Here is a 26,287-nt window from a genome sequence, read left to right on the forward strand (position 1 = left end):
TTATCATTTGAGTATTCACATGTATTAGCCTTAATCGGTTAAGTGTATTTCCTTAGCCTCCGCTTGTCTGTGTAGACACGAGAATCATATGAACCCTAGACTGATATTTATTTTTCGAGATGTATCTTTTATCACAGAATGTTTAAGTAGAGTCAAGACTGCACCCGAGGGCATAAGGGGGGAGTCTTGTTACATGAGCCGGTGGTAAAAGTGTTACACATGCCTTCAGTTGCAAGAAAAGGTCAAAGAAAGAAATAAGACTAGCTCGCAGATGGTGTTACACAATTAAAGAGACTGAAGGAAGTGAACAAAACCAAAGCCTAATATTTTTTGGGTGTCATGAAGTTTGGGCACAGGCTACACCAAGCTTTGGGGCCAAATTATGTTGGTACACACTGTGCACACTGTTTTAATTGGTTTTACATTCCCTACTGCCTCTACAAGCTGCTTTGCAACCCACCTCTTTATTTCAGGGCTTCTATCTGGTCTAATCAAGTCGTTTCTATTGTCATTGGCTGTTCAGTTCGGTGCTGGGACCTTGCTACTGCTCTCCGTGGCTTTATACCTTACATGCATGCACATGGAAGGATGTCCCAGAACAGAGCCATACATCCAAATATAAATGACCACAGATGCATTACCATCTCTTTATAGCTAAAGTGGTCCTGACTGAAATTAGTTATTTGCATTTCAAGTTTAATTGGGATTTCAGCAGAACACTTTGAAGCAACTAGTTGTGCTCTTAGACTGCTAGCTGTAAGCTAGACATTCTTTTGGGTGATTACCACCTATGTTGGATGTCTGCATGGGTTCTCTCCAAGTATCCCAGCTTCCTCTCATAGTCTACAGACATGCATGGTTTTAATTCACTACAAATGCGAATATGGATGGTTATCTCTCTCTATGTGTTAGCCATGCTAATATTGTTGAGAGCACTGTATTATCCTGCAGTCACACTAGGGAAAAATATTTGGAGACCACGGCATGATGACAATTACTGTGACCACGTGCAGTGAACCTGCGATCTTGTGGACTTTGAAATGGTTGCTTCAAAGACTGAGGCGAGGTCTGCAGTCACTTGCAGTTACTTCCCATCTTCAAAGTGACTTTGTTGCAATAAAAAGACATTAAAATGGAGTCAGCCTGGTTGCAGTAGTTAATAGACTCTGTTGTGGTCAGTTGGCAATTACATTTTTGTAAGAATATGACAATAAACTGATAAATCAATGAAAACTGCAGTCTACATACATGTAAATTCACATGAAGTACTTACATTCATAGTCCAGCCAGAACCTCACAGATTAAAAAACAGATATTCAGAAGTTCCTCCACAAACAGTGACGTAATTTCTGCAGGATGGCAATTTAACTGTAAAAGGACAGAGGTGCAGAACACAACCAGGTGGCAACTACTAAAGTCAACTTCCAACTGCAAAGAGACACATCGAAGTCCAATTGATTGCAATATGATGGCAATCTGTCTTCATTTATAAACTCGATGACAGTTATTTGCAAACTTTCACCAATGAGTTTGAGAGTGATTGCAGTCCTTCTGCGTCAGATTGCGACTACCACCTATGCAATCACTTTGACATCAAATGTTGTTGCCCAGAGGTTGGTGGTGTTTCGTGTTCAACCTCTGGGCAAATCGCTGGTCGCAACAAGGCTGTTGCCCTACTTTTACTGTAGTCACTCATTTTCAGTGCAATCAAACCAGTCATTGATCCCTTTGCATAGCATGAATTGGAAGTATTGCCATTCCGAAGTAGAATACTTAATAAAAACTTAGAGGTAAGTGTCAGTATAAACCAGTAGTAAGGTTAAACTTAACCTTAGTACGCTCATTCTTGATGGTCCGGACGCCCTTCATGACGCAACCCCATTTATCTGGGTTCTGGACCTGACACAAGGGGTACATGGGCTTGTGCCCCCCACCCCGATGTCTTGGTTAAATGGGTTTCCAATGGAATTCTTACAAATGTTGAGTTTTTCAGCCTGCAAAGCAATCTAGCAATCTCAAAATGTAAGGATATACATAGTGCTTTAGGCAGAAATTAGAAAGAGCCAAAGCTGCATTTAAATTTATTATTTAATGCATGTATTTGTCCAAGACAAAGTTTACCAATCACAGAACAGTCTTTTTTCTTTTGCTAATGGCTTCAGCCTCAACAAATAGCAAACACATCTCTAAGTAACAGCACGATTTTACCCATCACAAACTATCAACTAACAGGGAAGATCGCTGAAGCACTGTTTTCCTCATTTTCAGCTCAGTGAATCATTGCCGCAGCTCAGTTACAAACAAAAACCACCTGATCGTCCTGGTTGGTCAACTGCTGCAACGGGAGTCTTTTACCGCGTTAACACAGAGAACAGTTACTTGAAAAAGCCCCCCCTTTGCCCACCAGCTCTCCTTACTGAAGGTCAAACAGCCTGTGTAGAGCTTAATAACAAAGTCCACAAACAAATTACCGGCAAACAGCAGCGGTTCAGCTGGGTACAGCTCTGCGCTCCTTAAGGTGAGGTATTAGCAAAGCTTATTTATTTTCATTTCCGTGGCTTTTATTTGCTCCTTTCCCCTGTGGTAAAGCAAAGGCTGATTTCTGCCATGATTCCCCTCCTTAATTTTAATACCCTTTTTACTCATCATACAGACATTAGACACCCCCACCACCCCACCACCAGCCCCTCCCACCCTTCATCTTTCTGAAATAATGTAACATGGGCTCACACAGGAACACAGGGCGACCACAGGGAGGACTGTAAACTAGCTCCCCCCCTTCTCTGCAATTAATTGGTGTACAGCCATGTGCATATATGATAACAGGGGATTTTTTTTCCTCAAGCTCCCCCTATCCACCACCACCCTACCCCACCTTCACATACACACACACACACACACACACACACACACACACACACACACACACACACACACCTCCCCAACAAGGAAAAAGGGAGGTTAATTAATGTAAGGGGCCGCGTGTTCACCGAGATGCAGAGTTTACTACATCGCTTCCACCCCTCCACCTCCTCTTCCTCCTCCTGCTCCTCTCCATCAACCTCCCCCCCAACACCTCCACCCCACATCCCCTGCCGCCTTAAGAGCCTTGATTCTTCACTAATGACCTAGTTCTTTTAATGAGCGGTATTAACCCCTGGCTACAGTCGCCCAGGTCTTAATTGTCAAGCCAGGCTGAGACGCAAGAGACGAGTCCCTCACCCCGTCCGCAGGTAGAGGCGGTAGAGGCGGTGCAGGCGGCGGTGGCGCTACATTAGCACGCCTCATCACCGGGGCCCCGAGAATAAATAATGACAAAATAAATAAAATAAGGAGGAAAAGAAGGAAAAAAAGAAAAGAAAAAGGTTGCCGAGGCAACTGGCGGCCACTATCATCAACCACGTTACCCTCCTCCTCCTCTTCCTCCCACTAGCATCCATCTTTTTACCCCTTGTGATGATGGCGATGATGATCACCTACCCCCTTGTCCCCCCTCAACTCCCACCTCAAACCGCCCCCAACGCTTCCCTTCACCCATCTCTCGTTTTTGGACTCCGTCTCCTGCTGTGACCCGAGTGGGGAGGAGACGACACACAGTGAATATGCACATTGGAAAATATATATATAAATAATCAGAGCGTGTATCTGGTTAAGAAACCTGCAAACTCATTAAGACACATTTAGAAAAAAATTGAAGGGAAAAAAAAATCAGTCCGGGTCCTTTCATTTACAGAAAACGTGATTAAAAATTCCCCTTTATGTTGCACCCATGAGGTGTGTTTTAAAATTCAAACACTATTTACTATTAAGCACAATATAAAATAAATCCAATAACGAGATATAGAAATATAGACACCTAATTAGTGCGAGGACGCTGCGGAGCCTCATGAAACACTAATGAAGAAAAAGTCCAAAATAGCAAGAGATTCGTTCAGATGCGGGAATGTGTCAGCCATGCAGCCGCTCTTGCATGACTGCAGTAAGAAAGCTTCAGTTTGCCTGCAGAAAACATGTTTAATAAGTGGGAAATATGAGATTTTTATTTTTTTATTACAGCTTTTAACCTCTTAAGAGCCAACTGGTCATCAGTTAGCCCAGTTAAAGGCTAGGCTTAGGCTTAAATCTACCCCTTTGTATGGTATAATCACTTATATGCCATAACCAAATGAAAATCTTATAGCAAAAGAACTGTGAGGTCACAATTCATGTAACAAACCTGAAGGGCGAAATCTTCTAGTTTTTGACACTATGCTTTGTTAGCGTAGCGCCACCACCTAACTGGTTCATTAGCAACGTTTTATAATGCACCTTTTTAGACTTACTGCCCACTCAGACCTTATTCAGCGCTTTGTCTACCTTGCATTTATACCTACAGCCAGTTTTAGAAAAATCTAAGAAGCTCACATGGATGTTTCTTTGGAATTAATTTATAGAAGAAAGAAATAAACCCTCATCTTCTGAAAATTTTAGCTTACACTTTGCCTCTAAAAGAAAAAAAATGTCCAAAATGTAAGTAGGTTTGGTTTTTGGCTTGGATTTTTTTGACCTGGTGGCAATAAACAGGGCTTGAGTAGACAAAATTCTTACATGGCCTGTATTTAAGAGTTAAAAATTGAGTTTTGACTGGTGGTGGTTATAACAGGTGGTGGAATTTTCTTTTTTTTTTTAAACTGGGGGTTTGAGTGATTCTTTACCTCTAAATGCTAAACTTTGTATGTTTTGGGGGTTAAAAATACACCAGTGTTGACATCTCCTGTATTTTGGAGATTTAAAATTTCAATTTTGAGCTACTTATCTGAGTGAGAAAGGATATGTGCCAAAATGTAAACATGTTGATTTTTAGCTTTCATTTCTTGACCTGAAACTTTCAGTTTATGGTCAAAAATGTAAATAATTTTGGTTTGGTTTCAATTGTTTTGTCCTGGTGGATATAAATGGTTTTAAAAGGCATAATTCTCACAAGTCCTGCATTTTGAGGATGACAATTTGGATTTTAGGGTCATTTTGTTGTCCTCTAAAGCCCTTTTTCCATTAGTATCTACTCGGATCAACTTGTGACGGTTTTCAGGGTTTTCCATTAGGTCATAATACCTGCTTGGCGGCAACGGGAGAAATGGCTACAAAAAAAAGGTCTGTGGTCTCAGAGTCTGATGAAAAGCCACAGACCAAGCAGAAGGCACATCATCTCCTCGACCTTCACCTTTTTTGTAGCATTCTGTCTGCATACCAAATACGTCACAGGATGCTCAGTTGAGGTGCTAAAACGACAACCACGCACATAAGGTCGTACTCTATTCTAGTGAAAAACTAGTCGATCCGAGTGGAGTCATGGTGAGTCGGTAAAAAGGCTAAAGACACAGAAAATGGGCCAAAATGTGAATAATTCTGTTGTTTAGGCTTTGGTTTTTCAACCGAGTGGCAGGAAACAGGGCTTAAATAGTCAACATTCTTGCATGGTCTGTATTTTAGTTAAAAATTGCATTTTGATGAACTTTTTTGCCTTTAAAAGAGAAGAAAATAAGGCAGAATGTAAATAATTTTCTTCTTTGATTGTGTTTCTTCTTCTTTTTTTTAACTTGGTGGATGTAGAAGGGTTTTAGAAGAGTTTTGAGTGATTCTCTACCTCTAAATGAAAAAATGTAAATGTTTTGCTTCTTTACACCAATTCCTTCCTCTGCTGATAGTAAACAGTTTAAAAACACACAAAAAGTTTATATCTTGTACATTTTATACATTTTTCAGTGACTTATACCTCTAAGAGAGAAAAACATTAAAAATAATGCTGTTTTTTTATTCAATGTTATTCTGCCCAGTGGATGTAAAAGGGTATAAACGTCAACACTGTGACACTTACTTTGTTTTGGGAATGACAGTTTTGAGTTTTGGGGAAATTTGTTGTCGCTAAAAGACAAAATAAAGAAACAAAATGTAAATAATTCTGTTTTTGGCTTCAATTTTTTGACCTTCAGCTCTCCAGTTTGTCTTCATCAGACTTCCCACTCAGAATCAGATCAGAATCCTTTCTGTGGTCTCTAAATTTGTGGGGGGGGGTTTCTTTGAATATATTACAAAAACACAAATACAACATGAAATGTAGACTATGAATAAAATGTTGCATATACAATGGCAGCTTTATTATTTTTAAAAAAGGCTCTGTGTGCAACATCTCACACACAAGATGAGGGTGGATGTGTGATCATGTGTTTTCCTTTAATGTCTCCTCCCTAGGTGGCGCTCTCTTACTCTTTTGTCCACTTCTATATAGTCCAAGGACAACTCATCTCACTTTGCACGCAGCAAAGAAGAACAAGCTGTTAGACAGAAATGGTGACAAAACTTTCATAAAGCAGACACTGGATGCTCCACCTTTGGACCAATAGAGAGGAAATCAGTCGGATTAAACGCCCCCGTTGACCAAATATGGGCGTTTGCCGCACCCTTGCTCTCATCGTGTTAGGAAATGAGTCCATTTCCCATTAGGATGCTGCAGCTCTGCCTTTGCAGCTGGGAGTATTAGCAGCAATAAACCTTACTGTCAATCTACACCAGGGTGGAGGCCTCAGTGTGTGTGAATATATGTGTGTGCGCCTGCACAGATACACTGTGCTGTCAGTTCATTTGTGTGTGCATATCAGATGGTGTGCACACGCAACTGACTGCTTACTCAAGCGCGTGCACGCGAGGAGGAGCCCGCAGACTCGGCCAGCGGTCGGCGTGTTGACGTGACAGCCCGTCGGTCACATCAGGGGAGGGGAGACCTTGACCTGAGCTGTCCAACCAGCAAAGAGCCCCGCAGCACTGGGACCAGTATGACAAGGGCAGTGGGAAGGGCAGCTGAACACACACACATGCACATACACACGTTCACGGGCATGCACTTGCAGATAGGGCACATCAGTGGCGTACACACGTGTAACAGAAATGCCTCAAAATACGAGTTGTCAGTTCTTTTAGAGACAACTGGAGAAAACAACCCCAAAACAGAGGGAATCACGGGTTGAACGAGACGAGGCCGGTCTGCCCTAACGCTCCGTGCTGTAATAGCAAAACTTCAGTAAAGCCAGGCCTGTTTGTTCAAAGTCTGATGTGAGGATGTTCCTGCTTGCTCCTCGTGAATGTTTCTCCGGCCTGCGGGATGGGGGAGGTGGAAAGGTCTGACTCAGCCATAGCCACGGGACTGGACGCATCATCCTTTGGTAAAGAAAGTAGATGCCTTGGCCTCTTCTAGCTGTCAAGCCCTTTTCTTTTCATGCAAGCAGTCAAAGTAGAGTTAAAAGGTGTTTTAAAAGTCTCCTCCCCAATAAAAAAAGAAACTTTGTTGTTTGGTATATCTCAGCGTCTCTACATCTACTCGTCAAACATGAGTCACACCGGTTTGTCTTTTGTGTGATGTTAGCGCTGACCTTCAAACCTCTTCCCGCTAAATATCTTGTTCTGAACTTGTTCCGATGGAAACACAAAGAATGAGTCACTGACTTCATGCAGGCTCACTGGACAGCTCTTCTTAAAATCTCTTACCATGGGTAGGGGCTTGAAGGTCTTTCGATGGCTGAACTCATCTTTCGGCTGTTTTGCTGGCAGGGAATAAGCAACATCTTGTGTGTGTGTGTGTCAATGCCTCTGCAAACAAATTTGTACTCTCGCCATGCTGAATCTGACATTAGAGTGTTATGAGTGCACTGAATCTGTAGGCAAAGGGCAAAAGTTTGGTACTGGAAGCTTTTATAGTCCACTTATCGTTCTACTTCTGCTGACCAGTCACATTTGAGACTTTGATGGCATGCAGGTAAACAGTCCTTTGTAACTGCCATTCTTATTAACTTTAAAAAAACAACAACAATTCTGTCTTAAACTTTGTAGAGCGTACGACTCGACCTACGCAACTGGCTGTTGTTGTTGGTGAAATTTATGCTTCTGCTGGTGCATTGTGTTTTAATCGCCTGTGTTTTGCATGCAGTGCAATGTTTTTCCCCCTCCTGGCTCCCCACTTGTTGTTCTGGTCAGCTTGTTTTTTCAGTGGCAAACAGTTTTTCCACGTCTTTGCACAATCCCTCACATCCATTCCGATAGTTCAAACAATCTCTATCCAGGAGTCCTTATATTGATGCTCTTCTTACGGCTTATGCTGACTGTTACTCTCTCACTGATAAATTCAGAAACTTGCAATGAAAAAAAAAGTAGCTGGAAATGCATCGAATCAGTGATAGACTCTAGATTTTACTGTAATAAACTGTAAAATTGAAAGCCTTTAAAGAGTTTGTAACAATAATTTTTTGGAAGGTTTGAGTCCCGTTACATCTGACATAAACTAACAGCATTTCATAAAAAGAACTAGTCAAACATGGTGGGGGTAGTGTGATGGGCTGGGGGTGCCTTGCTGCTTCAGGGTGACTTGCTGTAACTGATGGAACCATGAATTCTGCAATCCTGAAGGAGGATGTCGGACCAGAGTTCATGACAGTGATCCACAAGACATCAAAGTCACGACTTTAATCAGATTGAGAAGCTTTGGCGTGACCTTAAACGGGCGTTCATGCTGGAAAACCCTCCAGTGTTTTTGTATTAAAACAATTCTGAAAAGAAGAGTGGGACAAAATTCCTCCACGGTTTTGTGAAAGACTCTTTGCAAAAACTTGATTGCAGTTTTTGCTGCCTCAGTTAAAGCATATATTTATTCTAAATTCTACAAACAAAATTCAGAAAGCTCCCTGGTGCCAAAACTTGTGTCCTTCCTCTGCGATTTCTATGTATCCACATGAAGAATCTGTTTTCATACATTAGAGTGCCCGTAACTTTTATTTGTAAGTCACACATGCTGTTAACGGCTGTTGGCAGGTTTTTGATGGGGACTATCCCAGAGGTGCACTTCTGTGTTCTGCCTCTATACCTAAACCAACTAGCCGATGGCGTTAAGGTGCAAATTAATTACTTTTAATAGCATTTTTAATAAATTGCATTAAATTTTGCTCTTTGGTGTCGGGCTCTTACCCTAGATTCTAAGAACACAAAGCACCTTAAGAAACCTGCAATGCTTTCCGTGTCATATCGTACATAATTCATGGGAGAAGATGGAGAAAAAAGGGGCCTTTTCTGCGGCACAGTATTCTTCCAGGGCACTACTCTCCAGAAGCAATGACACTGTACTTTTGTGAGGTTTGTCTTCTAAAGCAATAAACGAGAATATCCTGCCTGAATAGAGAGTCTAAGAACCTTCACGGTAAATTTAAGGAGGGGAGATCCGTGGATGCCTCAGGAGCCACCAAATGCCTTTCCTTAAGCCCTCGGCATTCGGGGGAAGGGGGCAGGGAGGGGGTGAGGAGTAAAAGAAGACACTATTTCCTTTCAACCACCCACTCCTCCCTACCTCTCTCTCCTTCCTTCCTTCATTCTTCAGTACCACTGCCTTTTCATTTCTGTTTGAAGCAACGCAAGATGAAACCATGCGAGTGCCGTCATTACCGCCATCATCACCGCTACTACTATCATCATCATCATCACCCCCATTGCCGCCGCCACCGCCGACATCACCACCATCATCATTGAGACCCCTCCAAGTGTCGCCGCGATATTGCCCGTCATTTTTCCCCCTGTTGTCAGCGCAGGTTACAATCTGTAATCCATGACTGCCTCAGAATTAGAATGTCCCCCATGAGTTTTATTTTTTGGCTCGTTTCTCTTCCTACGTCCCCTCCACCACCACCACCTCCTCCTCCTCCTTACTTCTTGTGTTTTTCTTGTTGATGCCCTGAAGGCTTTACCGATGCTCTACGGCCCCGACGTTTATTCCTCCTAATCTCAGTCTCATCTCCAGGCTAGCTGTGACAGATGGTTATAGGCACACAATAGTATTAAGGGTTTGATTTTTTTTTTCACCCCCCTTTTTGTTTCGTCCCCTTCATCACCTTATTTTCTTCTTCTTCTGTACAACAAATAGCGATCAGACTCCTGTGTAGGTAAACTCAGCTTTAAAAGTCTTTTGGTGCGTCGTCTGTCAAATACCTCCCCCACCCGCCGCCTCCTCATGCTGCTGTCGGCACTCTAAGGTAAGCTGCATTAACCTCGCTGACTGTTATTAAAAAGATGTATTTCCCCAGGTTTTCCCTGCGCCTCCTCTCTTTCTCTCGTCTTCTTCTTCTTCTTCTCTGATGTACACACACACACACACACATACATATCGAACAAACAAATACCAGGGTGGTGTCATAAATTCTCAACGCCAGCCACACTCGGTCTAATTTCAATCCCACCGTCACTCGTGTCAGACGAGAGCTGCCGGATGATGCATAGGGGTAAATAAGGCGGGTAAAATTAGCCCCTCCTGTCATCCCCTACCTTTTTCCACCCTTGAGGCATCCTGGGAAATTGACTGCACGCTAGATTTTGAAAATTAGCCCCTTAATGTTAGCCAGACAAACGGGGGGTTGAGCAGGGCCTGGGTAAAGCCTTGCCAGTGTCACCCAGAGTGGATTAATTACAAATTTTTCACCTCATTGTGTATTTATGTTGCTCCCCATCCATAAAGGAGAAGCTGGAATTCCTGCATGGTAAAATATGCAGGTAACGCATGAACCTTTATCCTCTTTTTATAATGTGTTCACGGTTTCAGCCTCACTTGCACAAAACTTGCAGTAAACCTCGGTTTACTGTTAAATCTGTGTAGGACTGAGACATATATACAAATGGAAAGCAGTTCAATAAAGTCAGTTTACTTTGCGCGATCATGACTGCAGCATCAAGCGTCATCGTGGCTGCAAACAAAGCGAGTTACCGGTTGTGGGTTCTCAGAGGTAGGGAGCCGATTCAGCACGTAAGCGGGGAGAGTTAATTCTTTAACCACATCATTACAGCTGAACGGCCTCCAGGTTTCAGTTTGGGTGCTGTTCAGGGTTCAGTGAAGGCCGAGGCAGAGCTTTGTTTAGGCTCAGAGCGGAGACGAATGAGTGGAAAAGTCCAAGTCTCGAGGAACGGGCCAAAAGCAGACACGATGGAGTCATCGATCTCTGCAGCGCAACCAAAGCTGATGACTTGTTCTAAATGAGGGCTTTCAAGTTAACATGACATAAAAGAGGAAAATGTTTAAAGCCCCTTCAGGTGATTCTGGATGTAGCCAGCAGAACATGTGGAAGGTGATGACAGCGAACTGCACACAGAGGAAAAAAAGATCAGACGTTGGCACAGTTGTATGCAGTGTGGATTTCATGCTCAAAGGAGCGTACCAAATTGTGTATATTCAACAATACTACTGATCATTTTCCAAAGATTACAATCACAAGACCGATCTCCCACCTTCCAGGAACGCATCGGTTTGAGTGTACTTTAGTGTTTTCTCCATCACGCTGAACATTCAGACACATTTATTGTAGAAGGAGTTTTATTCAGTCCATCAAAAAATTTCAACAAGAAGATCAAAACACCAAACCTGGCCTAAATTTAAAAGACCAGACATCCCTTTAAAGTCATCTCCTTGGACAGCAGTGCCACTAAGGTGACCAGATCCCTGACACATCATTCTGAGATACACATTTGTTACAAGACCCAAAATGAACCAAAAAAGACAGGGAAAAACTAAGAATCACCTTCCAGCAGCTTTACCCAGGTTCCCAGGCTTTACTGTAAGTGACTCTTTCATTTTGTTTGTGGTAGTTTTCATTATATCCTAGAAAATGCTGCACAGCTTGTGACTTTGTGCAGAAAGACTGCCATCATGGGTATCCTGCAGGATAAGACCTTGATTATCCAGACCTTGATGTCTTGTCTGGAGATGGCTGGAACCAATTGGAAAACGCTCCATCACCTGTGGAGTTTTTGAAATCAGAATTAGTCGGACCCAAACATTCCTAGCCGAGTTGTGGATGTTGAAAGTATAATCCCAGCTTAAAACGTCTGCATCATTTGCTGTCAGTGCTAACCACAGCTCTTTAATAAAAGCAAGACTTCGCAAAAAGCATCTGTGTTACACTGTTGACACCGTCCTCTGTAACCTCAGTAAATTATTATAATTATCGTTCATCTTATCTGGTCCCCCCAAAAAAAAACAAGATGGTAAAGGCAAAACCTCCCAGGCTTCATTAACCAATGGCTGATGTCACAGTGGTGACAGGTCTGTGTTCTTGATCCAAAGCACCAGTGGTCCAGTGGTGCACGAGAAGAACATCTTAAGAGCATCTGGAGAGTTGAATCTGACAAGCCCTACGACTTTTTTGGGGCAAAATTCACGACTGCTTGTCATGCACAGGTGTGAATATTGCTCTCAAGTAGTTTGTATAAAACCAACTGCATCTGTGCTTCCAGCCACCTCCTCTCAGTTAAAAATATTTATAGAGGTGCTGAGTCTCTTTAGAGAGAGGGTAGGATGGATTTTTGGTCACACCACTTGAGAGCTTCAGCAGCAACTCCTGCAAACCCACGATCACATGATGCAAACAGAAGCCAGACAAACAATGAAATGAAATGCTCACAGTGATGGATGGATTATCTTTGGCAAGTAATAACTCTTCTCACCTTAATTCTACATAGAAAATAGATTATTTTGAGCTTCAGTTTGAAGGCTGAGCTCCTGTGTGATGGATACACCCGCCCGGTGGAAGCAGACAGAGAGGTTGGAGGAGGTAGGAAGGGGGTGTACAGAGGTCGTAGAGTCGGATGTGGGCCTGCCGGGACCTGCGGAGGATTAACACAAGCGCTGTGCTCAGGACATATGGCATTTGTCATCTCCCACTGAGAAAAAGACTCTCCCTTGGCTCCGCCGCTGCCCCCCCCCACCAACTCTCCTCATCCCATCTCTCTCTATCCGACTTTCCCTTCCTCTCTCTCCTCCTGTCGGGATTTAAAGGCTTGAAGTGCTTTAGTTGTTTACTGTGCATTAAATGTCCCTTTCGTTCACCCGTCCTCCCCTCCGCCCGCCCTCCCCCTAAACTTCGCAGTGTTAAGAGAAAAATGGCTCAGCGGAGGAGAGGGTGCTGACGCTGTGAAGCCTTCGCGGAGAGAGGCTGGAGTCATCACAGGAAGGTGTTCGTGTTTAATTCCATGTGAGGAAGTCAAGCGGGCAGGCGTTGAGAAGAAAGTGACACCTGCTACAGGCAAACTGGGTCGCATTGTTTTGCTTTTATGACACAAAAACAACAAAGCATCTATGCGCTTTTTTAATTCGAATTTTTTTAGCTTTGTCTCTGTGCCAGCTAATTGCTGCTTAACCCACCTAATGAGCTCCTTCTATTCCTAAATGGGAAATTCTGGAGACAATCTCCTCATCTAATAACTATCGGACATGATAACATCTTATTCAGCACTTGAGATTTTCAAGTGCTTCTTGATTCTCAGATTTGAGTCACTTTGTAGACCAATTAGCCACAACTGTAAGTGTCTCATTATTGTACAGGAGAAGTCCATTGCTGGTAATCACTGTATTTTTGCCATTTAGAAACTTCCACAGGCAAACCATCTCACCACCTCTGATCTCACCAGCGTGAATCGAGCAGGTAAATGACAGCTGTAGGGACTTGCTGGATAAACATCTGTTCGTTCTTTGGATTTTTTGTGGTACATTTGTTTTTAATCTAGAAACCATTCACAAGGTCAGTTTTTTGAAAACATTGCCATCTGACAGTAAGAAATACCACACAAAGTGAACAACAAGTACACCCCATGATTCAGTGTCATATAGAACTAACTTCAGCAGCAATAACTTGAAGTAATCATTCATGACTTTATCAGTTTCTCACACCGGTGTGGAGGGATGTTACTTAGGATCCCATCACAGCATTTTAAGCAGGTTCACTTTGACTGGACCATTAACCAACACCTTGACGATTTTACATATTTTAAGTTATTATATAGGTTTGAGGTAAAAAGGCTGGAGGTCTGTTTTAGTGTGTTTACAGGAAGTCTGTCGGAGGCAGTCAGCACTGAAGTTTAACCTACAGGAGATGATGAAGCCCCCTGTAATATCTCTTATTGTCACAGAGGAAATAAATTCATGACGAGCAGGGAGAAGCTCGGCTGTCAAGATTGATGAACTGCCTCCTCAGTCTTGACGAAAAGAGACAAAGGCAGCTTTGGTTTGTGCAATTTTACGAGCATAAGTTACACGGCCGATTTTAACGGTCAATTTAAGTTAATTGTGAATATGTTGCACTCATTTTTACGCTTTTTTTTTGCAGTATACTCAAGGGTTAGAGCCGAGAAAAACTGCAAAAGTCACAGTTACACTTAAATATCACGTGCTGCTTATCAGCTTATCATAGTTTAATCCAGCAGAATCACTGAAATGCTTATCACATGTAACTGGGAGGGCTTCTTTGGTCTCAGACTTCATATTTTAAGTCCATCGGGTTGCTGCTGAGAACCAGTTCAGTGCCACAAAACTTAGCGCCCTCCCAGTTTGGGTCAGAGAGTTTAAACTGAACAGCAGTTTTCCACATAAGGCAGCTAATTAGCAGCGCCTCATCCATGCTGTCCCTTCCCTGGGCATGAATACTATCATTCAGCCTCATGCTCACAGGCAGGTATGCTCTTGTCATCCTCCATCTTCATAAACAGGCATGTTATTATAAGAAGATGGAGTACTGTGCTTTTTTCTTTCCCCCGCTACCTTTTTTTTTATGGGACACCGTAATATGCCGGAAATCAAAGCTTGTAATTCGTCGGTTGATGTTTATTGTGCGCCTCCTGTGTCTAGAGACATTTGATAAACAGCGTGTTGCAACAGCAGAAAAAGGTGTTGGAGTATCTTGTGGGAGCTTGCCAAAATAATACCCCATTCAGCGCAGCTACCGTGTGAAAATGCCTCCCCGCACTGACTCATATTTCACCGCCAGAACGAGCGCTTTGCCGTATGGGCCCGGTGATGAATTACACCAAAGCACATTCCTTATGGGAAATCTGGATGGTGCAGAAGAGAAGGGGGAGTGAGCTCCAGCGACAAATTGCCTTCACTGCCAGTTAGTCCATGTTCCTTTCTTCTCTCTGTTGTTGTTGTTGTTGGAGAGAGAGGCTGGGGGTTTTATTTTGTTAGGTAGAGGTTATTTCGTCTTCTGCGAGACATTTGGAAATCCCTCCAGGTACTGCAGTCTCTGGAACTGAGGCCGCCATAACGGGAATGCTTAAAGTGCCTTGGGAGTAAAAACCAAGCAACACAGCAAGAAAAACAAAAAAAAAGAAATCTCTCTCAGATGATGATCTGCCCCATCAGTTCCGTCGATACACGTTAGCAGCAGTGAATAAGCAGCAGTGGGCTGGAGGCCAGACAAGCTGCCCGGTTGGCTGGTTGGACGGTTGCCAGTTTGAATCCCTGAGATGCTTCTGAAAGAAAGCGGAGCTCACCAGCTCTCATCCTGCAGGGCTGGAGCACCAACGAGAGGCTGAGGGCCATGAGAATGACCCGCAGTCTGGAGGATGAACTCCGCCTCTGAGCTGGGCTCAAGAGGAGATAACACAGGAGGGATGGAAGGGTTCAATCCCCTCCAAAACCTGCTCAAGTGTCCTTGTGCGAGACAGCTCCAGACCCTGACCTTTGACCTCTGTGTGAGATGGTTTTAAAAAAAAAAGCAAGGGCATCCTTCATTTGCAAGTCAAAAATAACTTCGGCAGCTCGATGCAGCACAAGAACATGAGAGACGTTAAATGTTGAGTTATTATTTGGTGAGAATGGTCCGAGTGTCCTTGCTTCTGCGCAATGAAAAAACCCAGATGTTAAAATTTTAGCATCACAGCCGATGCACACTCTGTCTTTCTCTAAGAAGGTCCTTCTTGATAAACATGCAAGGAGTGATTTTTGGGGTTAATTTGTTTGTTTCCAACTTTGCAGGAACACTTTGGGAAGACCTGTTATCAAAAGGTTTTCTGGTACACGAGTTCGTATCACTTCATCTACATGCATTTTTAGAATTGTAGAAGAAATCCAGAGTTATGTAGTTATGTATATGCAACTGTGTCAAAAATGACTACAAAGAAAAAACATGCAGGCCAACACCGCACCGCGACATTGAGTAGTCGATCTAACTCTGAATCCAAATAATTTGCTCGCCCCATAACTAATCACCACTTGACTTAAGCCTGGTTGCCAACCCTCTGGCAACCACAGGTTGCAAGGAAAAATGTGCAATCCCCAACAGGTTGGTGAATGGTTGGTGGCTTTTGCTAGGTGAAGAGTGCTCCACTAAAAACCTTGTGATTAATTTGGCTGCTAGTAGATTGTTATGGCCACCTATTTTTTTGTTTTATTTTTTAACGAAAGGTGCTGACTTGTTGCTAACTAACTACCGAACAATAACACAACTTGAAAAATTAACTAGATGATGCAAACCTTCAGAGTAAGAGATGTGCCTCATCACTTCAACCAACATGCTTTAAAAGGTGCAACTTTTACTTTGAAGGCGAACGGTCTTGATTTCCAGTTTCTGCCACTGGATGAATAATTAGGCGGTGTTTGCAGACGAGATACCAACTAAAGCGATCCCAAGGAGGTTTGTGGGGCAACATCGCATGTATATCTCTGCAACTAATTTTACCTGGCAATTGCAAGCAATCTCTAGCAACCACTAACCAGCCAGTCGAGGAACGCTGGATGTTCCTTGGGTGAACATTTTGTTATTGAAGCCAAAATCCCAACATAGAACTGTATATGGCATGTATGTTGTAGCCATACAGTCAGGCATGTTGTTTAAAAGCCAGAACACTGTCTAAACAGATATTCGATCTACAATTAAGAGCCATTTGAAACAATTAATAACATTCTTCATTAGGTGATTTTGGTTTTAAATGTCACTTACGTGTCTGGCACTTTGCAGAGTGCTAAACTTTGCACACGTGTTAGCAGTGTTAGCAGCAGTGCCTTCTTTCTTTGCAGGTTAACTTAAACATGCTGAAATTACATATCCGTTAACTCTGATAGAGCCGGCATTGGAGCCTTCATTTTTTTCAGCAAAGCACTGTCCTGGTCAGCCAGGCCGATTTCCTGTCACAAAGAGCTAGTACTGGCTCAAACCCAAATACTTAACTGGCATGACTCATTAAAAAAGCAGGAATACTTAGGCTAACTGACCAGTATTCCTGACGTAGTAACATATGAACATCTCAGGCAGCGCAGTGGCACGAGGGCTTCCTCCAACAGTGCAAAGACATGCATGCTAGGCTATGTGGTCCATGTTAGGTACTTTAGGTGTGAATGTGAGCATGGCTGGTTGTCTGTTTTTCTGTATTAAACCCTGTGATAGACTGCTGCTCTGTCCAGGGTTTAGCCTGCCTCTTACCCAGTGACAGCTGGCTCTTGCCCTCCCGCATCCCTGAACTGGATAATCAGTTAATAAAAGAAACCAGCGGGTGCAGCAACCTTTGAACATCTAGTCAACTAGTCACTAACATCCCTCAAATACATACCTGCCAAAGTACTAGGAACTCAGAACAAATTATTCCTTTTCAGGTAGTTCCCTTTGCAGCAGTTGTCTTCAGGACCCCATTTTGTCACATTTTTCTACGGTGACACAAACACAGGCTCACAAGGTGAAAACAATGCCAGCCAAGCTGTTCCGTCCAGATGTCCAGATATTACACACATCTCTGAGAGAAGATAAAAGGCTGCAGCACTGACCCGGTCAGAGTTGCACACAAACTGCAGCATTAGCCCTGCTGGAGGACCTCAGGTGTCTTTTGGGTGAAGTGAACCTGCCCTCTGACCTTTCCACAGACCATTTTTCAATACAGCATGCACCACACTCACTAAAATCTGGCTTGAGCATTAGTATTAGTCTTTCCGTTTGACCTCACATGGTGTAAACTTTGGTCTTTGGTAAGTTATTTCCTCACATCACATATTTCCTCTCTAGCCGAGAGAAAGTCAGTCCCAATTTACCTTTGAATACATCCCAAATTAACAAGCACATTAGCGGGCATAATCCAGCCTCGATTTGCTCATTTCGAGCACAGAGGGAGACAGTGAGAGAGAAAGGGAGATTACCAACTAGGATAGCTGTTGTCGTCGCCAGCGCCAGAGTAGGTGGCCAACAAAAGCCAGAGAAACACAAAAACATGCGACAACCCTGTGACGGCGTCTCAGGCGAGGCTGATGTAGGAGGCGAAATAGGTGGTCTCCGCTCCTGTTGGTTTGTCTGATTTATTGATATCCCTCACTGGGGAGCTTTGTCTTTCGTCAGACTGTCAGGGCGCGCGGGTGGCGACGCGAAGAGCGGGGGGCGGGAGGGGGGAGGTGGTGGGCTGCGGGAGAACGAGAAGGGAAAAAAAAGTGGTTCTTTCTGCTGATAGGGCATATTTTCTGTCAACAGTCTCTGGCAGATGAGCGTATGTGATAATACCGCTGCCAAGGAAAGTCTCTCAGCTCTTCAGCCTCCGGAAGAATATTTCTGTCTCAGCTCGGGGCCGTGGCTCTTCTCTCCCCTCCTTCTCAGCTTTTATAATTCAGTAAACTGAAGTAATTACCACAGAGGCATGCTCAATAATTACAAAACGCTCTGTCACGGTCATGTAGGTAATGGCATCTCTTGCTCTGCTGCCAGTGATAACACAGGTGAGACGAATTGGAGAAAACAGATCTGATAGCATTGTTATGGTAAAGAAATGACATTATGATCAAGGGCGGCACCGCAGCTGTGGGGGTGGGGGTGGGTATCAACTCATATGTTCATGCACGTGTCCTCTCTTCTCACCACAGGTGCAAAGAGATACCGAATAACTGGTGCTGGCATTCTGCTGGACGCACAAGAACATCCAGACTTCCAGCTTCATCGTCTATCCTGCTGATGTATCGTCGCTCTTTCGGCAAATCAGCGTGAAATCTGCTTAATTATCAGCCGCAAATCGACAAAACATTAGGAGTTGTTTACTGTAATCCCATTTTGCTTAGTATAATTTCCTCGACTCTTCTCCTGGTGGCGTGTTTACCCTGGATTGGACATGGTGGCGTCCTGGAGATCCCGCGGCTTCCGCAAGACAGCCACGAGAATGCGCCACGTAATTAGGAAAATGCGGCCCTAATGCTCGTCTCCTTGAGAGTTTGACCCTATTTGTTTGTGCCGAGGTAATTTCATTACGCCTGTGCGATTCCCAGGAGCTACCGCGAGTTAACGCTAAATGCTCACCAGAGAGGGGATAAGTATTTGGCAAGGCATCAGCAAAGAGAAGAGAGGGAGCTGCGGAGCTCAATAACACTTCTTTCATGTTGACAAATTCCATTAGTGCGCAAAGGCTGGTGTTTGTGCTCTATTTTATTTATGATAATGCTCAGGCATCGGGGGGGGGAGCAGTATTCATCACCCATGCCACCTATGTAGTGTGATGGTGTGCAGCAGAAGCGTCTGTGATTTGCACAGCATGCTCACGGTCGCCTTCACTCCCACAGGCCTGCGGGAAAGTGAAGGTGGCCTCCTGTGTGACAGTTTGAAGCGCCTGTTTTAGCTCCCAAGTTCTCAGCCATAAAGATCGAGAACTTCTTACCCTTTTTTCTTCAGCTCGTCTTGTTGCCTGTCATATAGGATGTCAGAAACTACATGCTAAACATGAAAGGCTATGAACTGTCTGAGGACACATTTGTCGCTTCTCCACAGTTTTAAAGCTAAATTCTCACCAATCACATGGCTGAAGTTCAGTTTTTATCATCCAAAAATCTCCTTGTCCAAGATCTTAATCTTCAATTAGAATCAGAAAAGACAAAATAATATCTGCCCCTGACCAACCTGTAAACTCTAACTCTGATGTCTATTTTTAATATTTTAGGTGAACTAATTTTTTGGTTACACTTTATAACATGGCCTGCCATCCCCTTTGTTTAAATGGACTTTTAATGTAATTTATTTGAAATAACAATGTAACTATATTTGACTTTAAATACTTAAGGTAGTGAAAGTTTAGTAAGTAAATAAATTTAAGCGCTGTGTGAGAAATGTTACGTGTCTCAAAGAAAAACAAACAATATTTCTCCTTCTTACATCGTCAATACGCTGAACTTTCAGGGTGCAGGCCATTATATGCAGTGGATTAATCTGCCCTTTTTATATGTTGTGATGTAATATTGATTATGTTGATGTTCTATTTTTTTAACTGCCCCTTAATTTTACTAATATAAATGTGATAAGGACTGTTCAAACCTACCAGCCTAGACGAAGAAACAAGGAGCATGAAGTGACTTATTTCTCTCTTTCACAGTCACTATCAAACAATTAAACGTAACTCTGGAAAGGAGCGGCTTCTTTCCTGTACAATATCTGGAAGTTAGCCAAGTGGTTAGGCGCCTCATGATATGGCCCACACCCCAAAAAGTACAGACTACTTATAATGTAAGATAGTTAAATGTTGTTTGTTTTCACACAAAATTACCCCCCAAAAATAACACCGTACTTAAAATTACTCTCTGGTGTTTATTTCGTCTCAGCTTTTCCCCGTCAGATTGTCTCTGCTATCCTGAAAACATCCTCCTCAGTTAATGATTTTTGTGATCATTTTTGTTGGTCTTTTCCTGCATGTCTGCCTTTTTCAGTCTCTTTCCTGACATTTTACGACCTCCTCTGTACCCTGCATAACGGGTTTTGACACCTGAGTATATGTCAATGAAGTTGTGGCACAAACTGTCATTTAGTTCAATTAGCATGGCCTGAAATATGACAGAAACCGCTCTGTTCAGAGAAAAGCTTAAAGGGTTTCTCCTACTCAAGTTTCAAGGGGTACAGAGTAAAGACATTTTTTTTTGAAAAGGTGTGTGAGTGTGACAGCCGATGGTTGCTGATCATTCACGGCTAATTAACATGTCCTATAAAGCAGCTCAGTGGGATGTCTCTGCTCTCAACAGGCAAAGTTTCTATTCCAGTACATGATCACCTTGCCTGCATGTGTTTCTGCATGCATGTGGCTTTATGTGACTGTAAGTGTGCTTTCAGATGCCTGTGTGTGTGTGTGTGTGTGTTTTCTCTAAATGTATGTGTGTAATTATGTAAGTGTCCCATGTATGTGAACGTGTGTGTGTTTTAGATGTTTCGGGGGGTACAAGCACACATAAAACACTGAGGTTGGAACATTCTGATGTCAACAGCGAAGCAAGAAATAGGAAACAGATTTAAATCTTTGGCGTTGAGGACGCTGTTCGGGAGCCAGGCGAAATCTCCACGCCGAGCCCGGCATCGCGTGTGACAGGGGCGCATAGTGGGATAGCCCTTTATTCTATACCCACAAAACAGAAATCGAGAGAGGTGCGTCCCATCTGAGGACAGAGAGTCCGTGCAGTTTGCACCTATTAGAACAGCTTAGTAACTCAAGAAGCAGCAATTTAAGAGCAAAAGAAGCAAAGGGAGGAGGGTGGATTGAGGAAGAAAGCTAAACTAATGCCATAACCCAGGGGGCTCCCAAAAGACAGCTTTGAGGATTGGACTGGATGACAGAAACGCTCGTCATCACAGAGGTGGGTACGAGTAATGAGAGGACTCGCTCCATGCCAGACATTATCGTGGAAGAAGAGGCCTCCTTTTGTCTTTTGAAACTTGCGTTGGCTCAGGGTAGAAATAAAGAAACAAATCCTGGAACATGCATGGGTGATAGTTGGCAACAGAGAGCTCCAGTTTCTAGAAATTTCAAAGCATTGTTCGATAAAAAAACACAACAACAAAAAAATACCACAATTTTTCTATTGTGTTAAGACAGTGAAAAGGGGCACGGGACATGACAGGGGAGAATGTACCAACCTCCTGCAGTCCCCCCCCCACCTCAGTTTTCAATCTTTTGCGGTTAGCAGCAGGGACAGAGCCTAGGAAACTGAATCCTATCACTTAAATGGTTAAGTATTTTATGAGTAAAATGCTTCCAAATGCCTCTGAAAAACCTTCCAGACCACACCAAAGACAAAATGAGGTAATATTACGTTTCTGAAAAGTCCCCAGTATGATACCCCAACTCTGCTGTAATTGCATCAGAAAAATGGTGCGCAAGTCTCTCTGTTACATGTCAGGCCATTTGACTTGGCAAAAGCTGTGCTCATTAAGAGTGTGGGAGAGAAAACTTCTCAAATTTTTCCCAGCTGAAGACTTGTCTGCATACAGACAAGAGCACAACATGCAGATGTACAGTATCGCAAAATATCATCTATACATATGAAACTTGTGCAAAATCTCCTCACAGATCGTGTAAGAGCAACAACAATACAGACAGTAGATGTGCACATATAAATACGTCACACTAGCTCTAGAAAAGGAAAAGCCAGTGTACCCCCACACACAGACCTGACTTTGTTGTCCCACCTAACATTTTTAGTTTTTCATTCTTCCAAGTGATCAATCAACATCCCTACCCTCATCTACAGTCACGAGCTCTAGCAGTGACCAAAAGAATGAGGTCACAGATACAAGAGGCAGAAATAAGCTTTCTTCAATGGGTGGCCGGGCTCATCCTTAGACAGAAGATGATGAGCTTGGTCATTCAAAAGTAACCAGTTAAGGTTTGCTTGGGGATCTGACTAGGGTGCTTCCCAGGTGAGGTGTTTTGGGCGTATTTAACCAGTCCCAGGGTAGACCCAGGACTCGCTAGAGAGATTATAACTCTCGGTTGACTTAGGAATGACTCAGTTTCCCACCCAGATGAGCTGGAAGTGGTGGCCCAGACTGGGCTTCTGCTTGGACTGTTACCCTTCAGACCCAAACCCAGATAAACATTAGAAAATGTACTCATTTTGAAGGCATCTGGTGAGTCTCTCCTCCCACAGTCGGACTAGCGAGGGTTGTGCTCGTCTGTTCTCTGGTAGATCTTCAGCAAGTGGTGGGCTCGTCTAACCAGAACCTGGTTCATGTGTTGCTACAGAGCAACACATCTGTCAGCTAAGAGACATATTCTCTCTAGCTGCATCTGCTCTGGATCCTCTTCCCCTTTGGACATCCCTAAAACACCTCACCTGTGGGGCTTTTGGGAGGAATCCTTGTCAGATACCATAACCACCTCACTGGTTCTTTTTCAGTGTGGGGGAGAGCTCTGTGCCTCTCTCAGTTATCTAATTTCAATCGCATATACCATAATCTTATTCTTTCAGTCCCTACCCATGGTGAAGGTAGGAACAAGGATCAACCAGTAAATTGACAGCTTGACAGCACAAGAGGTTGGTACAGGGGAAGGGGTAAGAACACTTAATTCCAAGGAGATCTTGGAGTCTAACAACCTTGTCAGGCGCAGGGACATAGGAGACTCTCCCTCGAGCCAGTTCTAGAAAAGGCCCATGTGGGTCCTGGTGTGGGCCTTGGTGGTCCTGTCCCAACTCAATATAGTCTTCTGATATTTATTAACAGATTTCTGATTTCAAAGGGCTATATTTTTTTAAATAATGGACACAGACACTGCAGTTTAAAAGACATGGCTGAAAATAAAGCTGTACTGCAAGTCAACTACGATATTCAATCTTGTCCCACACTTTTGCAAGCGTGTCTGCAGCTACTGCTGTTGCTATGCTACCTACCAGGAACCACGTGAAACTCACGAATCTGCTCTTTCTAACAGTGCATGTTTTGATTGTCACCGTTGAATTGGCTGCAGAATTAAAGCATTTTGATAGCGGATGATTCTTCTTGATACACCCTGTACTTTCAGAGAAGCCCCTTATATGCACCAATTAACAATATCATTACTTACTACTTCTATTACTACTCCTACTGATGGATTGCAAACACCTGGGAATATATGTACGGAAAAGAAAAAAAAAAGATTCTTAATGATGAATTAAACTGTGCTGCAGCCGAGGAAGAAACATCTTTTTTCCTGTGGCCTCATCCTGGGATTACACAATAACTTAATCACTGTCAAAACTCATGGGCAGAAGAAATAAAAACACCTTCCCCCTAAAAAAGAAAAAGCCCTGCAGGGATTTTGAGTGTGTTGGCCCTTTCCAGCTGTGGGCCCCTTAACCATCATCAGCCTTTCAGCACACACTGGATGATGATTACTGCAAATCGTGTAAGTGACACTAAAAAGATGCACTGGGACCACATTTCAGTTACAGTGTGAACACAGCCTAATTCACAAGTCGCTTAGAGGGGGCTCTTTACTCGCCGACTGTCACTAAAACGCCATGTTACAATATTTGAATCTTAAAAAAAACCAAAGAAAACAAAAATCCTCAATGAGTCAGAGGCCCCGCCCCCCTCCTTTGTGGTCTCTTTGGCAGCCTAATCTACTGAACATAAAAAATGAAGGGAAAAAAAGGCTATCATGAAGCAGGCTTCCCCTGTAAGTAATCCCCTCCTCTCTGAAAGGAGAATGGTGGGAGAGAGGTGTTGGGAGGGGAGGGTTTTTTTTTTTTTGCTTCTAGTTATGTCAGGCTGTATATTAAACAGTGCTAATCATATACCTTTGTGGACACTTAATTAAAATTACAAAACCAATTTTAATCGGTGGTCCAATTAATATGTAAATGTATGCAAATGTAGTAAAACAAGGTGGTGATTAAGTTAAGGACACTCTATTTCATATCTTCCTTAAGTGTGAAAACAAACCGTCTCTTTTTCCCCTAGCAAACCCCCCACACACACACCCACCCCACCAAAAAGACACCCAAGACTGATGGATCGTCATGTTTATGGGCCGCATGCTGAGTTAAGAAAATATCCTCTGTGGTATAATTTTTTTCAAAAAAGAAAAGACGCAAAAAGAAGAGATGCTAATCCACATTTTTTTAATATAATTGACTCCCCAACACACACACCCACACAGACACAAAAAGAGACACACAGAACCTGGCGTACACGTACATTAATGTTCATTTACCTAAGGTCACGGCAAAGTTATATCGTGTACGTTATCTCACAGTGCGACAGAGGTGGGGGGAGGTGTGTGTTTGAAATGCAAGCCAAAGTTTTCCAGGCTTGAGGTGAGAGTTGACAATTCCAAACGAGCAGACTTTCAATTCTAATTAGGCCTCGGAGATACGGTGGTCTTTCAAAGCTGTATCTGGAAGGTGGGGAAGTGGAGGGGTGGTGGTGGGGGTCTAGCAGGTAATAATGAATCAGAATCTGAGTGGATATTAAATAACTTTGGGCACAGAGAGGGACAGAGAGAGAGGGAGCGAGGAGAAAATTAATTTAACCTGCAAGTGAGACCTGCAGCGCCGGCCAGCACGAGGTGAGCGCAGGTCATTAAACTTTGTTGCCTCTGAATTTATAGCCTCCGATAGTTTTATGAAAACAATAAAATGATCCCAAATGTGCTGTAATTTAATCATATGTGTTATTAAAACTACTGAGGCTGGATATTTTCATATATTACCCGCCAGCCCCATGAAAAACAAGCGTTTGTCTATGGACATGCAGCTGCTGTTACGTACACTGTCCTTTTAAAGGCCTGAGCTGGTACGAGTTGCTGCATGAATGACAGAAAAAGGCTAAATGAAAAAGATTTGATGACACTTTTGTTTAAGTATATCGGTCAGCTGGGGCTGAATCTCTTCACACTGTGTTCTGGCCTCGTATACGGCTGCCAGATTTGGTTAGGTTTTAGGGCTGTGGACTTTGGCCAATTTCTGCTGGAAGTCAAGTCCAATTAGAGGGCTAACTCGGGATAGTTCGGGGCCTGTATCAGCACCGGGAATCGGGATCATTGTGTTGTGTCATTTGTCACAAGTTTGACATAAATCTGGCGAGGTGACATACAGGGTTTGGACATAAGTTTACATAAGCAACATCCAAAGATATATGCTACGGCTTTTGATGCAAATTCCTGTGATGCATTAAGGCTTTTACCAACTGTTCCCAAACGTAAAGAGTGAATTACACCATCCATTATCACAAGCATCATTTATGTACTGACTCCAGCTGCTCCTCTGTTAACAACAAAGGTTCTAGCAAGATGATTAGACTAATACTGCATTTACTTTTAGAGACAAAGTACTTACTAAGAAGGGACAGAAGAGGAGAAGAAGGTGACGCAATCACAATTTTTACCCCATTCCATTCCCTTACTTTACTTTATTATATTATATAAATACATTTATGTCAGACTTATTTATACTGAATTGTGTGCGCTCATGCAACATTTTTCTTTCTGCATTTGACCTCGCGGGGCCACCGTTGAATGTGCAGCAGGCAGGTCAAACTAAAACTTTAACAAGGGTGAACCTGACAGGAACACACAAAGACCAGCAATGAGAAAAACAAAGCAGGACATGGCAAGACTAAATCAACATCACGACAGAGAGGTTGAAATCTAACATTTCTCGCAGTAACGTGGATCATCTGAAACCCAGTGATGATAAAAAGAAGTCATTATAAACACGCAGACCGTCGCAGCGTGTGCTAGAGTCATACCGTGATTCTAGTAG

The sequence above is a fragment of the Haplochromis burtoni genome, unplaced genomic scaffold (genome assembly GCF_018398535.1).
Source record: "Haplochromis burtoni strain Fernald_Lab_line unplaced genomic scaffold, NCSU_Asbu1 Contig_39, whole genome shotgun sequence".
In the NCBI taxonomy this organism is placed as follows: domain Eukaryota; kingdom Metazoa; phylum Chordata; class Actinopteri; order Cichliformes; family Cichlidae; genus Haplochromis; species Haplochromis burtoni.